A 14,674-nucleotide genomic window follows, 5' to 3' on the forward strand; every position below is an offset into this window, starting at 1 on the left:
ATCCGGCCATTGTGAGAGAGTCAGGAATTCAGAACCACTTGGTCATAAAGCTTGTGCCTTTCTGATTAGTTCCTTCAGAGGTTAGTGAAGATGTTATAGTGTAACATGATGCCATTACGACGGAGCATGTGTCTAGGAGGTGCATGCGTCCTCAACGAACCAAGAGTCTTGCATACATGCAAAGGTGTACGTTGCCCTTGGCTTTCATGGTGCTGAGGGCGGTAAATTTGCAGGTCCATATAGGTGCAAAAAGGGAATTTGCAGGTCTGGAAAGCTGCAAGATTGTGTGTGCAGAGGTCTTCTTCTACGTGGGTCTGAACCCGCACGCGGGGGGGGGGGGGGGGGGGGGGGGGGGGGGTTGTGTGTGGGGGGGGGTTTAACTCTACCAGGCTGGGATCATTCAGCAGATGATGGGAATGCTGACAAAAGAGTGGTGGGTCCCCTCCCTTGGGCCTTTTTAGCCAACCAGGGGCACTATCGGGTTGCATGTGCCCCCCTAAGTGTCTTGTGGATAACCCCACCTTGAGGTCAGAACTGCCACTCCTATAATATAGAATGATTATCAATGGAAATACAAATATCTATATGTGGGTGTGTCTGTCCATGTCAAGGTCGTGATGCTTTTGCTTGTGTATAATCCTTTGTTTCTCTGCAGGTTCATCTAATTGCTCTTGCAGTGGTTCCACATTATTCAATGCTGCCTACCCAAACTGATGCTATTTTTGCGGCACTGGAGGAAACTGGTCGAAGACTAGCAAAGTGTGCAGCATTGTTCAAGGTTCCCTTCCATTTTACTCCATGGGTTGGGATGCGAGGGAGGAAATACACACAAGATTTTGTGAGGTCAAAGAGGCTTCCAGGGGAGGTATTTGTGGGTGTATCTACATCGTTTTTGGGGTTTGTGATGGACGGCATATTGTAGCCACAACCCATCAGGCTTAAGAGCTTTAAGAAGTTCATACATGGTGTTGTGTCTGGTGCCTACACAGTAGTCCCTTCTACTCGGCTCGCTTCAAGGAAGCTCTCTTTCACTTCACCTGCGTTTTTGACGTGCTTGACACTTTCATCGGAAGGAAAAATCAAGATAGGTTGGTTTTTGAGAGCGAAGTTTTAGGCAAGGCCATCTTGAATGTAGTGGCATGTGAAGGTTTGCTAGTGTCGGCACGCGTGGAGAAGTACAAGCAGTGGCAGGCAGTTTTAGAAGAAGCTGGTCTGCAGCAGCTCGCTTTGAATGCAAACACTGTACATCAAGTGGAAGGGTTGCTTAAAAGCTGGCACAAGGACTACATGATCATAGAAGACAGGCAGAATCTCTTACTTGGGTGGAGAGGGCGCACTTTGTATGGCTTGTCTACATGGAGATCACCAGCCTCATCATGGTCAATGCCAAGGTAGCGCATGTGCAACCCCCAAACTCGCAACATTAACACAAGAAGTTTTGGACAAATTCTCACAATATTTCCCACATTGGGACTCACCTCAACATCATGAGCTTCTGTGAGGGAGGCGTTGCATACCTAGCTAGGTACGATTGGGGGCAAGGGACTGCCGGCCCGCTGGGGGGGGCCGGGGGTCCCCTGTCCCCAATCGTACCTAGCTAGGTATGCGGTGCCTCTCGGGTAGAAGCTCATGATGTTATGCATTGTATGAAAAACATTGAGAAAGACTCCATTTTCCTACATGAGAAAAGATCTAAATCTTCTTGTGATTATGTCTAAGTTAGGGTTACATAATACCAACTTGATGTTCATGACATGTCATCTTTAGAATGTTCACTCTGAGTTTGATATAGTGGGAAAAAATCAGATAAAAACTTGCAAAAATGTGACAAAGAAAGTTTTTGTGATAGTGCTGGTGACGAAGCTAGTAGGATAATCGACCGCTAGCTCAATTGGTAAGGTGCTTGAATAGGTCGAGAATTCAAGTGCGGCCAAATCTATCTGGATTGTTGCCTATCGTGGGAAAGAGTGTGTGTGTGTGTGTGTCCTCTCAAGGAAAAGTAACAACAAAAAGGCACATAACTTTCAGTGAAATGGATTTGGTGTGTCGACTATATGACAACAAAACGCATTGCAAAACTTAAGGTCCTACTTTGGAAAGGGGAGGCCAATCTATTGCTAATGCGGTGGAGGAGCACACAAGCCATATGTTTCTTCCAAAGTTTGTGGTGCATGGAAGCGAAGGTTGTTTTTCTGGGGAAGAGGATCTTCGTACTATTGATTTTTTATTTTTATTTTTGTAGATGTGCCATTAAGGTCACCATTAGGGTGGCTCATAAGTAATTATTGACAAATTGAGGCATAGCTACATATAACTGCCCGTCTGTAATGTATAGAAATAAAAAGACTGCTTTTATCTGTACTATATATCTACCTATACTATCTACAACACAAAGGGGAAAGGGATCTACAAAGGTAAGAATAGACTCTCCCTTGTAGAGCTAGAGCGTTTTCGCAAAGACAACTAGTCTTGCTTGGTGGGCATTGCTATATGTAGAACATAAAAGAACATACGCAGATTGACATCAAAGTATCTATGAGAAAAGAAAAGAAGTGTGTATCTATTGATATATAGATATGATGACCGAGATTGAGTATGTACTAATCATGCGAACTACTCAAAAAAAAAAAAAACATGTAGCTAAACTAAACTTAAGCAAGCTCAGAAATTACAAAAAGAATCAACAAACTATAAAAAATTAAATTGCAGTATTACCGACATGATAATCGCATACGAGTGTCGTCTAATTGTCCAAGTCGGAGGATAATGTTTGTGTCAAGCTACATAAAACCAATGTGAATAGTTAATCATCTCATGTTGCAATGAAGCGTCACAGAGTAAAAATGCTAATTATTCAGTGCACGTCATGCAAAAGTGCCATACAAAAGTACGGTGGAGAGTTGGCACTGTGGTCTCTCCAAAAATTATAAGAAACGGAAGCCGTGCCCTGCCCCGTAGCATTTATGTGTTGCGCCAAGCAAACGCATAGACATAGAAATTGACTGCAAATAACGGACCTTGCAATGTTGTCGAGTTGAAGTTGTGCTTGTGCAATCAAAACGTCCACTATTGTGAATATATGTGTCAAGCAAAAACGCCTGCAAGAGCTTGGATGGCCATCTGGTCACCCATTCCACCTTTCTCTTCATTGCCTCTAATTTTGCATGGCAAAACTAGTGAAAGTCCTCATCGATCTTCATTAATTGGTCTCTGTTGTAGTTCTCCAAAGCTTGCAACACATAGCGGGCTCTCCAAGCCATGCAGTGAATCACGCTTGGGAAACCTCTCCCATAGCTTTGTGTGTCAAAGTGATATTTTCTTATTGAGCTTGTTGTTATCTCATGCTTGTGAGGTGTGGGGGAGAACCAATAGATGCTCGTCGGAGGCTACTGATCAAGTCAAAATATGTCATGCTTTTAACTGCAAGCTTGGGGAGAGATTGAAACGATAGTTGCGGGTGGCCAAATAAGGAGAAATTTGTATAGATACCAACTTCAGGATTTCAACATCATCTTACGTCTCAACTAGTGATGGAGTATGAGTGGTGCATATCATTTATAGCAGCGCTGAGAAGCATTCTGAAAATCGTTTATAGCAACACTGAAAAGCTGAATCCACAGCCATGTAAGGAAAAGCTTCTTGTTCTTCGGGGCGAGGTTCTGATCAAGTCTGCCACATCAAAAGATCTTCAACGTCCATCCTCCATTGTTATAGAAGGGCATAACATTTTTTTTCGACATTCCTTGACTAGCAATGTGATCGTGAAATCTTTTTCCCATCTCAGCGTTTTCCAAATTGCCAATTAGCCAGTTGCTTGCATCTTTCCATGCGCTTTGTGTCCTGATGGCAGAAGGAGAACCAAAGATCTGCAAAATGAGCTTGAGCATTCGAGCAAAAAAGAGGTAGCATCAGGTGCACACTGGGTGAAAGTAATAGGAGAGTTCGTCCAAAAACCAAAAGCCAAGTGGCTTGAAATTATACATACATCGGTGCCTCATCAAATGTCATTGTCATCCTTTCAACAGACAACACAACTAATCCTCCTCCAAGCCATCTTTAGTATTCAAGAACCAGAGGTTGCCATCCTGCATTGCAAAGAGAACACGGTGACAAAAGATGCCAGAGAACCTGTTGGAGCCTTCTGCATCGGCTCTGTGATGAAACCCTCGATCCTTAGTCTTCTTGAAGGCACCGAACGCAGCCTGCGAAGTAACAGCAGAGCCTGCTAAGTACCAGCAGAGCCAGAGGTGATCGTGGACTTGAGATTTGGGGCCGCCGGGGCCGGCACTGCCTCTCCTTTCTCCATCACTGTGTCCTCATCCAGGAGATCGTCTTCCACATCTGGCTCGAAATCCAGAGTGTCTATATCTTGCGTTGCCATTCCACGCAGCTAAGGAAGATCGGCAGCAGCCAAGGATGGTCGGCACAGATGCCTGCTGTAGACGTTGACAAATAAGCTCGTCGACACTATCGCCCTGGTCAGCTACAGATGATGCTGGTTGATGCCCTGCTATAGACGGCACCCTGCTGCTATACTGTAGGAGAAGTTGCTGTTGCTGCGAACTTGCTTTTATTACTTGGAAGCTTTTCAAGACGGCTTTTTTTTTAAATAACTCTTCAGGGCGTTCTTTTTTTAAATTTGACCCATTTGCCACGTGGTGGCTTCTCCTACGGGATAGAGGAAAAAGAGCCTTTGGCTCACCAAGTAACAAGTGCTTCAATGGAGGGGAGCAAGGACATGGCTATCGCACTTGCCTCCAAAGAAATACACGCAATGAGCCACCTAGAGCTTCTTTGATTGAAACTCCAAAAGGGGCTGCTCATTGCAAAGGATCTTTCCTTTCCTTTGCTTGGGGAAAGGTGAGAAAGAATGATGCCTTTATCCTTTTTGACCTTGGCTCAACTCACAACTTTTTATCAACGGAGTTGGCTACCGAGTCAGGCATACAAGCTTTTGAGATGGGAGACCCTGTGATGACTGCCGATGGGGCTTTCAAGGGACAAAACGCCTCCATTACTCCCTTGATTGGGAAATTGAGGCTTCATGTCCAAAGCTACGTTGACACAGAGGACTTTTTCATCTCCCCTCTCCAACATGAAGATATTATCCTAGGGGCACCATGGTTCCATCGCATGGCTGCCAATGTGAAATTTCCTAAAAGGAGAATCTATTTCAAGTACAAGGAAAAGAACATGTATATAGATGCTAATGAGTCGGGTAACACCATACCCCTTGTAAATACGTCCCTGCTTTTGATAAGTCAATAAAAAGCTCAATTTCCGTGTACATAATTTTTGTTTTAAGGAATCTCTAAATGATCCTAATGTTTTACTAGTTAAAAATGGTCACAATAAAGAGGAAATAGAGTTGTTTAATTTCTTAAGTAAATTCCAAGATGTTTTTATTGATGATATCCCTAAAGAGTTACCTCTAAAACGAGATGTCACGTGACACATCCAACCCTATGTGTCCGTGGACAAGATACAGCATGACACGGGTTCAGTTCAGTCAAGTCAGTCTAGAATAGGAAGTGATCTGGCACTTTTGTGAGTCTGTTCGTAGACCGTGCATGACCAGACACTTAGAGTAGATGCATATCCTCCGGTTGCACACAACATGATCATCAGCATTCCCATCAAAATCCATTAAAGGAATTTTGCAGTGCATTAAACTTATTTTCCCTATTTTTGACATTTTTCACTTATTTATTAAGTGACTTTTGTTGAGAACTAGGTAGGGTAATTTTGCTAAGATAATATATAAGCAAACCAAAGCTAGCACTTTCTGGCAGATGAGGCAACAGGAGCATTGCTCAGCCGACCAACTCTCAGCAAGAACAAGAACACTTCAACCTGGCGTTTTCATTAAGGTAGATCCAACGTTTTCAGCACATTAAGCCAACGTTTTTCAGTCCCCTTCATTTGCGGTTTTAGTCCTTGTATTGGTGCTTTTGCAATTTCAGCAAGAAGAAGAGCCTCAGAGTTAGCATTTTTCAGCCAACCATACCAGCGTTGTTCAGCCTCCCTTGGGCAACGTTTTTAGCCTACCTTGGGCGATTCCACAAGATTTTTTCACAGGAGCATTCCAAGCCCTTGGTGATCCCCGCGGCATGGTTTGCATCAGCAAAGATGATACCAGCCAACATTTTTTAAGCAGCCTATTCAGCGTTTTCAGCAGCAGTTCCTCAACCATTGAATAACGTTTTTAGGGCGGTTCCAGAGCCATAAGACAACGTTACTTTCAGCAGCAAACACGCCAAAACAGCCAGCAAAGATCAGCGTTTTCATATCACATTCATGAGCGTTTTTGGGGACCTAGCTGTCATGAAGAATTTCAGCCTTCAAGTCCACAACCGCAGGTAGCCCGTCGATTCCTCGCCATCGTCGCCGTCGTCTCCACACATTGCATCATGGTTCTCAAGTTTGCAGCAGAGTCTTGTATCAGTTTGTGCAATCAAAAGTAGATTACTCTCGCCATCGAGAGTGGGGCCTTCGGAGGAGGGTTTTACAACTCCCTGGTGTCGTAATCTCTTCTCTCTCTTCTCTCAGTCTCATGCACCCTCATGCATAGCTTCCATTCACTTTGTTTGTGTCCATTGCACTCTCTCATTAAAGAACGGAAGGCTCTCCCGTCCATAAGTAAAAAGGAACCTTGAGCACAGTTCGGAGCACTCATCTTGAACAAAGTTCAACATTCATTCTGCTGCACCTTACACGAGGGGATGACGAGCATGCAATAGAGATTCTACTAGCCTCAACCTTTCAAGATGGCATGCTCAAGGAATGGCCTTATGGTGTCGATCACCCTAGATATGAGAGAGAGAGAGAGAGAGAGAGAGAGAGAGAGAGAGAGAGAGAGAGAGAGAGATGTTTACCTGCTGAAACCTATTCAAGGACTTGCTGAATGCACTATTTGTGGGATATGCCCAACTTGGGAAGGGCCAAGCAGCTCTGGGTTGTTTTCATCGGCGGATGCAAAGAGAGCGTGTCTCTCTAGATGCAATCACTTACGCTTGGCATTGCCTTGGTCGACATGTATGCCAATTGTGGTGCACTTCATAAAGCACAAAAAGTGGTTGGGGAGCTTCGTCTCTTGGATGTCGTCTCTTGGAATGCATTGATTGTGGGATATGCCCAACTTGGGCAGGACCAAGAAGCTCTGGGCTGTTTTTGGCGGATGCGAAGAGAGGGTTTTTACTCCAGATGCAATCACATACGCTTGCATCTTAAAGGCAAGGGTCATAGTCAAGAAGCTCTTGGTTGCTTTTAGCAGATGCAGAGAAAGGGCATCTCTCCAAATGCAATCACATACATTGGCACCTTGAAGGCATTTGGCATTACACAAGATGTGGATATGGGCAAAAGAATTCACAATGATATGGTTAGTCACGGGTTGTTGAAAGAAAACGTCGTGCTTGGCACTGCCTTGGTTGACATGTATGCCACATTTGGTGCACTTCATAAAGCACAAAAAGTGCTTGAGGAGCTTCCTGTCTGGGATGTCCTCTCTTGGAATTGAGTGTTTGTGGAAGATGCCAACTTGGGCAGGGCCAAGAAGCTTTGGGCTGTTTTTGGGAGATGCGAAGCTAGGGTGTCTCTCCAGATGCAATCACATACGTTTGACACTTCCTTGGTCAACATGCATGCCAAATGTGGTGCACTTCATAAAGCACAAAAGTGCTTGAGGAGCTTCCTGTTCGGGATGTCGTCTCTTGGAATGCACCGACTGCGGGGTATGCCCAACTTGGGCAAGGCCAAGAAGCTCTGGGCTGTTTTCGGTGGATGCAAAGCGAGCTTTTTCACTCCAGATGCAGTTGCATATGCTTGCATCTTGAAGGCAAGGGTCATGGTCAGGAAGCTCTGGGCTATTTTTAGCAGATGCTAAGAGAGGGCATCTCGCCAGATGCAAATCACATACACTTGCACCTTGAAGGCATGTGGCATTACACAAGATGCTCATATGGGCAAAAGAATTAATGATGATATGGTTAGTCAGGGGTTGATGAAAGAAAATGTCGTGCTTGGCTCTGCCTTGCTGGACATGTATGCCAAATGTGGTGCAATTCATAAAGGACAATGAGTGCTTGAGGAGATTTTTGTCCGGGATAGCGTCTCTTGGAATGCACTGATTGTGGGATATGCCCAACTTGGGCAGGCTAAGAAGCTTAGGGCTGTTTTTTAAGGCCTCAAAACGAGGATGTCTCTCCAAATGCAATCACATACACTTGCATCTTGAAGGCAAGGGACCAATTGAGGAAGCTCTGGTTTGTTTTCAGGAGATGCAGAGTGAGGGCATTTATACAAATGCAATCATGTATACAAATTTTAAGGACGTCGTCTCTTAAAATGCATTGATTGTGGGTGGTGCCCAAGATGTTGATATGGCAAAAAGAATTCACGATGATATTGTTAGTCAGTGGTCGTTGAAGGAAAACATGGTGCTTGGCACTGCCTTGGTCGACATGTATGCCAGATGTGGTGCAGTTCATAAGCACTGCCTTGGTCGACATAAGTAGTGAGACCAAGTCGAGGAAGTAGCTACCATGGACACTCGAGAAGCTGCAGACTCCAAGATAATGAACTTTGAAACACATCCTGTCCATAATCCGGCCAACAACAATGGATTGGTGCAATCATCAATAATGTTTTAGATATGTGTGATTGGCTCCCTAACAGATGCATGTGCCTTGAACTCTGACCTAGGGGTTCAAACACCGATAACTTGAACTCCAACACAAGGGTCCAAACTAATCATATGGAGCACTTCTTGCCTCTCTTTGCCACTCACAAGCCTCTCTCTGGCTGAAGCTAGTGGCGGCAACTGCCCTCTAACTAGAAATTTGGTGTCGTGGCCATTGTGGTCGTCACCACGTGTGCCATGCATACCTCCTCTGTCAAATCTTCATTACCGTTATCTGTGTCTAGCTTACCTTTTTCTTTGTCTCTTTGTAAGCTCTTGCTTTTGTCTTTGGTTTCAAACTCCCGAGCTAAACAAAGAGTCGTGTCACATTTATAACAAATGTGGTCAGACCTCGTGGGGACCAATGCAACTAACTGAGTACTAGTACTACCGTCCTTGCCTTTGCCTTTGTCCTCTAGCAAAATCAAACATTTGCTTTTTGCTTCACAATCTCGAGCTAAACAAACTGTTAGTTTCCTTGAGAACTTTGCATGTGCATAGGCGGCTAACTGGATGGTTGATCTGCTTTCCATAGCCGATAGTTGTTTTTGGTCGATGTTGTTGGCACTCAAGCAAGGGGGGGGGGGGGGGGGGCATGTTCTACGTACAAGATCTAGAAATGTTTCTGCTTCCTTCTTGTACTCCAAAAGATGGCCACACAAAAATTCCACCAAGCTGCACCAAAAAATCCCTAGAGGGCTCTATCAAGTTGCCTTCTAACTTCCCCAAGAGAATTAAAGGAACCACAGTTGATACCCCTCTTTTGGGCTCCAAATCACCAAGGCAAATTGCCCATAGTGATTTAAAACAGTGGCATGGAAGGGAAATTGGGCCGCCGGCAAGTGGTAGGGGGTGTCGCTGTTGACATGCTGAATGGAGCATTCTAAAATGCCGTCGCCGAGAGGGGGTCGCTGCCGTCGCTAAGGGAGAGCCACTGTCAGCACGCGTTTCAACATGCATGCAGTGTTCTGCATGGCTTCAAGATGCTAGCAATCTGCAGGCCTTTCAAAGCATTGTGTCGAGTTTTTGCCAACAAAAAAAGGCTCCCTCTACAACCTCGCAGAGAAACGCCAGCAACGTAGCTGCACGTGGCGCGCCGACTTTTTGTATGCACTCTAAAACGCTGCCGGTATTGCCACTTTGTGCTTGCGTTTTTTAGCACTGCGAGGGGTGAAGCTCAATGGTCCACAAGGCCACCCTTCCTGTCGACATCTTCAAGACAGAAACACAAATTACTCTTCTCAACTCATGGGTGCCTTTCCTCGCCCAAGGTCACGGAGCACGAAGCTTTGATACCATGTCAAAGTCGACGATGCGGAAGCGTAGAGACCAAGGGGAGAAAGCACGATAGAGAGAGGGAGAACAAGAGAGAGAGTCTCCTAAACCAATCAAGCTTGGCAATGAATAACTGATACAAGGTACAATGGGGGCAAGGGGTCACACATATACCCACCTCAATAAATTGCCCTACCTAGACTTTGATAAATAAGTAAATAAATACCTAAAAGCCAAAATAAATAATGGGATCACTTTGGGCACTTCAGTTGAGATGCCAAAACTCTAACAATCGTCTCTTGGGATGTGCTGATGGACAGGGTCAAGAAGCTCGGGCGTGTTTTTGGCCAATGCGAAGTGAGGGTTTTTACTCCATATAATCACATAGGCTTGCATCTTGAAGGTAAGGGTCATGGTCAAGAAGCTCTGGGTTGTTTTTAGCAGATGGAGAGAAAGGGAATCTCTCCAAATGCAATCACATACACTTGCACCTTGAAGGCATTTGGAATTACACAAGATGCGGATATGGGCAAAAAAATTCACGATGATATGGTTAGTTAGGAGTTGTTGAAAGAAAACGTCGTACATGGAACTGTCTTGGTTGATATGTATGCCACATGTGGTGCACTTCATAAAGCACAAAAAGTGCTTGAGGAGCTTCCGGTCCGGGATGTCGTCTCGTGGAATTAACTGTTTGTGGGATATGCCCAGCTTGAATAGGGCCAAAAAGCTTTGGGCTGTTTTCGGCAGATGTGAAGTGAGGGTGTCTCTCCAGATGCAATCACATATGCTTGGCACTGCCTTGGTCCACATTTATGCCAAATGTGGTATATTTCATAAAGCACAAAAAGTGCTTGAGGAGCATTCTGTCCGGAGTATTATCTCTTGGAATGCACCGATTGCGGGATATACCCAACTTGGGCATGGCCAAGAAGCTCTGGGCTGTTTTCGGTGGATGCAAAACGAGGGTCCATATGCAATTACATATGCTTGCATCTTAAAGGCAAGGGTCATGGTCAGGAAGCTCTCGGCTGTTTTTAGCAAATGCAAAGAGAGGGCATCTCAATTTTCAGGACCTTTTTTGTGATGGATCGTGATTTTGGTACCTTGTTGATTGCAACTAGACTTGGTAGGATAGTGTCCCTAGGTGTCCTAGACATCCTCCTAAAGTTTCGTTGCATTTTGAGTTCGTTCAAGTGCCAAAATGACGTGATGACCTAGAGCCGTGAGAAAGAACATAGGCAGATTTCCCTAATCATTGAGTGTTGGTTTGCTTGTAGAGTTATTGTATTTGCTTGTTAAGGTTCACTTATTGAGATTGACGATCTCAAAGAGTCTCCCTGCCCCATCCGAGTCACTTCCTTGTGTATTGACATTATGTTAGTACCAAAAAACTATGCTGCAGACGTCCGCGAATGTGGAATTGGCCTGCTACTCTGGAATTAGGATTTACATAGAGTATCACTACACTAGCTCAGAAAACTAATAGAGTACAAATGTGGTGTCCAACTACGTGTTTGGGCAAGTGGACGCCCGTTTGATCTGTCCTCAAACAGTGCTTCTCAGTGGGGGCACCAGAAGATGGAGAGGGGGAATGGGGGAACACACTCGGCACAACAACAAAGGCCTCTCTATAGCTCAGGGTATACAAAACACCCTATCCTCTCAGAAAACACCTTCAAAAACACACTTTACACTAGCAGACCAACGCTTTCTCTTTTCCCAATGCCTACATACTCTACAAGTCCACCACACAAGACACACCTACTGCTATGGTCTGTCTCTACCCATACACACACACACAACCGCTCAATCTTACTCTCTCACACAAAGCACCATCGGTTTGGTGGGGCACACAAATCCACACTGTTGCACCGCGGGGGAACACAATGGTAGAAGAAAGAGAAAAGGGGGGAAGGGAAAACAACAACAAATTTGGGCAATAATGGCATGATTACACTTCAAGAGGCATGTACAAAGCTTGCAATGCCATCACAATGGCCTTTTTCAAGAAACTTTACAAAGGGGATTGACAGGCACACTCCTCTGCCAAAAAGCTCCACTCTGCAGGCTTCAAACAGCACAAAAAGAGCCCCCATTTCATGCAAATATCGGGATCTGACGCAAATGTATTGGCTATGTAAATTTGCAAAGTCTAAAGACGATGCAAACTAAAGAGATGGTTACAGGTTTGTAAACCTTTAAAGTTATTGAAATATAAAAAATTTGTGAGACTTGTCAATTTAGGAAGTAGAAAAAAATATTGTTTCCTCATGACAAGCATGTAAGTAGAAATGGGTTGTATTTAGTACATACGTATGCGTGGGGTTTGGAAAAGACAGTGTCTATGGGTGGATGCAGGGTACTATGTGAGATTCATTGATGACCATAAAAGGAAGATATAGGTCTATTTCATGAAGCATAAAAGTGAGTTGTCTATGCACTTTCAAAATTCTAAGGCTATGGTTGAAAATCAAATTGGGAAACATGTAAACCGGCTGAGGTCAGAGATGGAGGGAAATAATACTTCTCCAATGAGTTAATTGGTTTTCTAAAAAAACATGGAATTTAGAGATACTTTTCATTTAGGTATAGCTTCTATTAAATGGTGTTTTCGAGTGGAAGAACATGCACATAAAAGAAGTTGCTAGAGTGTTGATGAATGAGAAGAACATGTCTCATTGTTATTGGGTTGAGGCTCTTGCCATAGGTGTTTACATTATGAGTAAGACCCCTACTACTGTGGTACATGACATGACACCAAAAGAGAAGTTTTCTTTTGCCAAAAAATTGGATGCATCAAGTGTTTAGATGTGTTGCTTATGTGCATCAAGTGTTTAGATGTGTTGCTTATGTGCATGTGCCACATGAGATGAGAAGTAAGCTTAATACAAAAGCAGAAAAAATGTGAGCTCACTGGATATTCTCTTAAGGAAAAAGGGTATAAATGTTACAATCCTATCAAAGTAGGTATGTTGATGTGAAGGATGATTTAGGGTCTGCTATGTAAGAGATAAAGTGGCAACAAAAAATACAGTTGCATAGTCACAATTTTTGAGTGGGACACAAGGATCACCTAGTGCAAGTTATGGTGAGAAGACCTAGAGTGGTAGATTGTGTGAAAAGACGAGTCTTGCTAGCCCATTAGATGTATCAAAAAAGGGAAGGAAAAAGTTGATGATGTTTCTGAGTTGCCAAATCTGAGTGCAATTCATGATGATGGTGACATCAATGATTTTGAATAGAGTCTAGATGAGGAGTTTGGCATACCCTCTACGAAGACTCTTGGTGCAAGAAGATGTAATCAAGGAGTAAGGCAAATGGAAGGGATCTTGGACCACGTAGGTCTAAGAGAGTAATAAATCATATGTAAAGATTGACTTACAATAGTTATGTGGCTCGATCAGTGTGCACAATATGACGAAGATTACATAGGATGTAGAAACCACTTGTCTTGAAGGTGCTATCAAAGATGAAAAATGGTGACAATCTATGTGCTTGCCCTTGATGCAAATGGGAGTTGGTTCCATTACTAGATGGAAAGAAGGAAATTGGATGCAAATGGAAGATAAAGAACAATTTTGATGGTAGTGTGAGCTAGTACAAGGAAAATCTTGTGGTCAAGGGTTATGCACAAATGTATGGGATTGATTATGAGAAGACATTCAATGTTATAGCCAAGATACCTATTATTTGTGTGTTCATCATAGTGACTGTAACTTTAGGATGGATCTTGAAATACGTGGATGTAAAGAATGCTTTCTTGAATGGAGACTTGGAGAAAGTTGTGTATATGATGCAGTCACATGGTGTGTGGATATGAGGCTACATGACCTCGTATGAAGGTTAAAGAAATCAAAATAAGGACTAAAGCAAGCACCTACAACTTTTTATGAGAGGATCGTAGCACTCCTTGTTTCTTTGGGTTTTGAGATTTCTAATGTCGATCATTCATTGTATGTGTGAAAGAATGAAGCAAGAATTGCAATGATATATATCTCTGTGGATGATTTGATGCATGGAGGCAATAATAATATGGTTGAGCAGATGATGTATAGACTCTTCTTATGTAGGAATTTTAGATGAAAAACTTGGGAGACTTGTAGTATTTCTTGGGCATTGAAATTGTTTGCATAGAATCAAGGTGTATGGTTGTCACAAAGACAATATGCTTTGGATATGCTGACAAAGTATGGTATGTCTGATTGTAAGCCAATTACAATGCCCTTGATTATAATTTGAAGTTGGAGAAAGATGCAGGACAAGTGCTTGAGAATGCTACCATGTGTAGGAAGATGGTTAATAGCTTGATCTACTTGACTATCTCACATCTAGATTTGAGCTACACATTTGGATTGGTGAGTCAATTTATGTAGTCTCCTAGGAATCAACACTTGGATGCATTGAGGTGCACATTGCACTATGAGAGTGCTACTTTGAATTATGCACTCTTTGGATTGGTGAGTCAGTTTATGTAGTTTGCTAGAAAGCCACACTTGGATGCATTAAGGTAGAAATTATGGTATGTGATGAGTGTTACTTTGGATTATGCACTCTTTGATAGGTTTGATACTAAGTAACATGTTTATGGTTACACAAATGTGGATTGGGATAGTAACATATATGATTGCAGGTCTACTAGTGGATTCGTGCTATCACATGGAGCAACAAGAAGCAACCTATCATTGCTCTATCAAATACAAAGGTATAGTATAGGGG

At 43.4% G+C, this 14,674-nt stretch overlaps 2 pseudogenes; one reads left to right on the forward strand and one right to left on the reverse strand.

Moving 5' to 3' along the window:
* Positions 1-1,456, forward strand: part of LOC147429839 (scarecrow-like protein 33) — a 29,197-nt pseudogene extending 27,741 nt beyond the window's left edge.
* Positions 1,457-8,325: 6,869 nt separating this feature from the next.
* Positions 8,326-10,929, reverse strand: LOC147429843 (uncharacterized; annotated as a pseudogene).
* Positions 10,930-14,674: the final 3,745 nt, after the last annotated feature.

Source organism: Adiantum capillus-veneris, chromosome 22 (assembly GCF_014529385.1).
Source record: "Adiantum capillus-veneris isolate H3 chromosome 22, ASM1452938v2, whole genome shotgun sequence".
NCBI lineage: Eukaryota > Viridiplantae > Streptophyta > Polypodiopsida > Polypodiales > Pteridaceae > Adiantum > Adiantum capillus-veneris.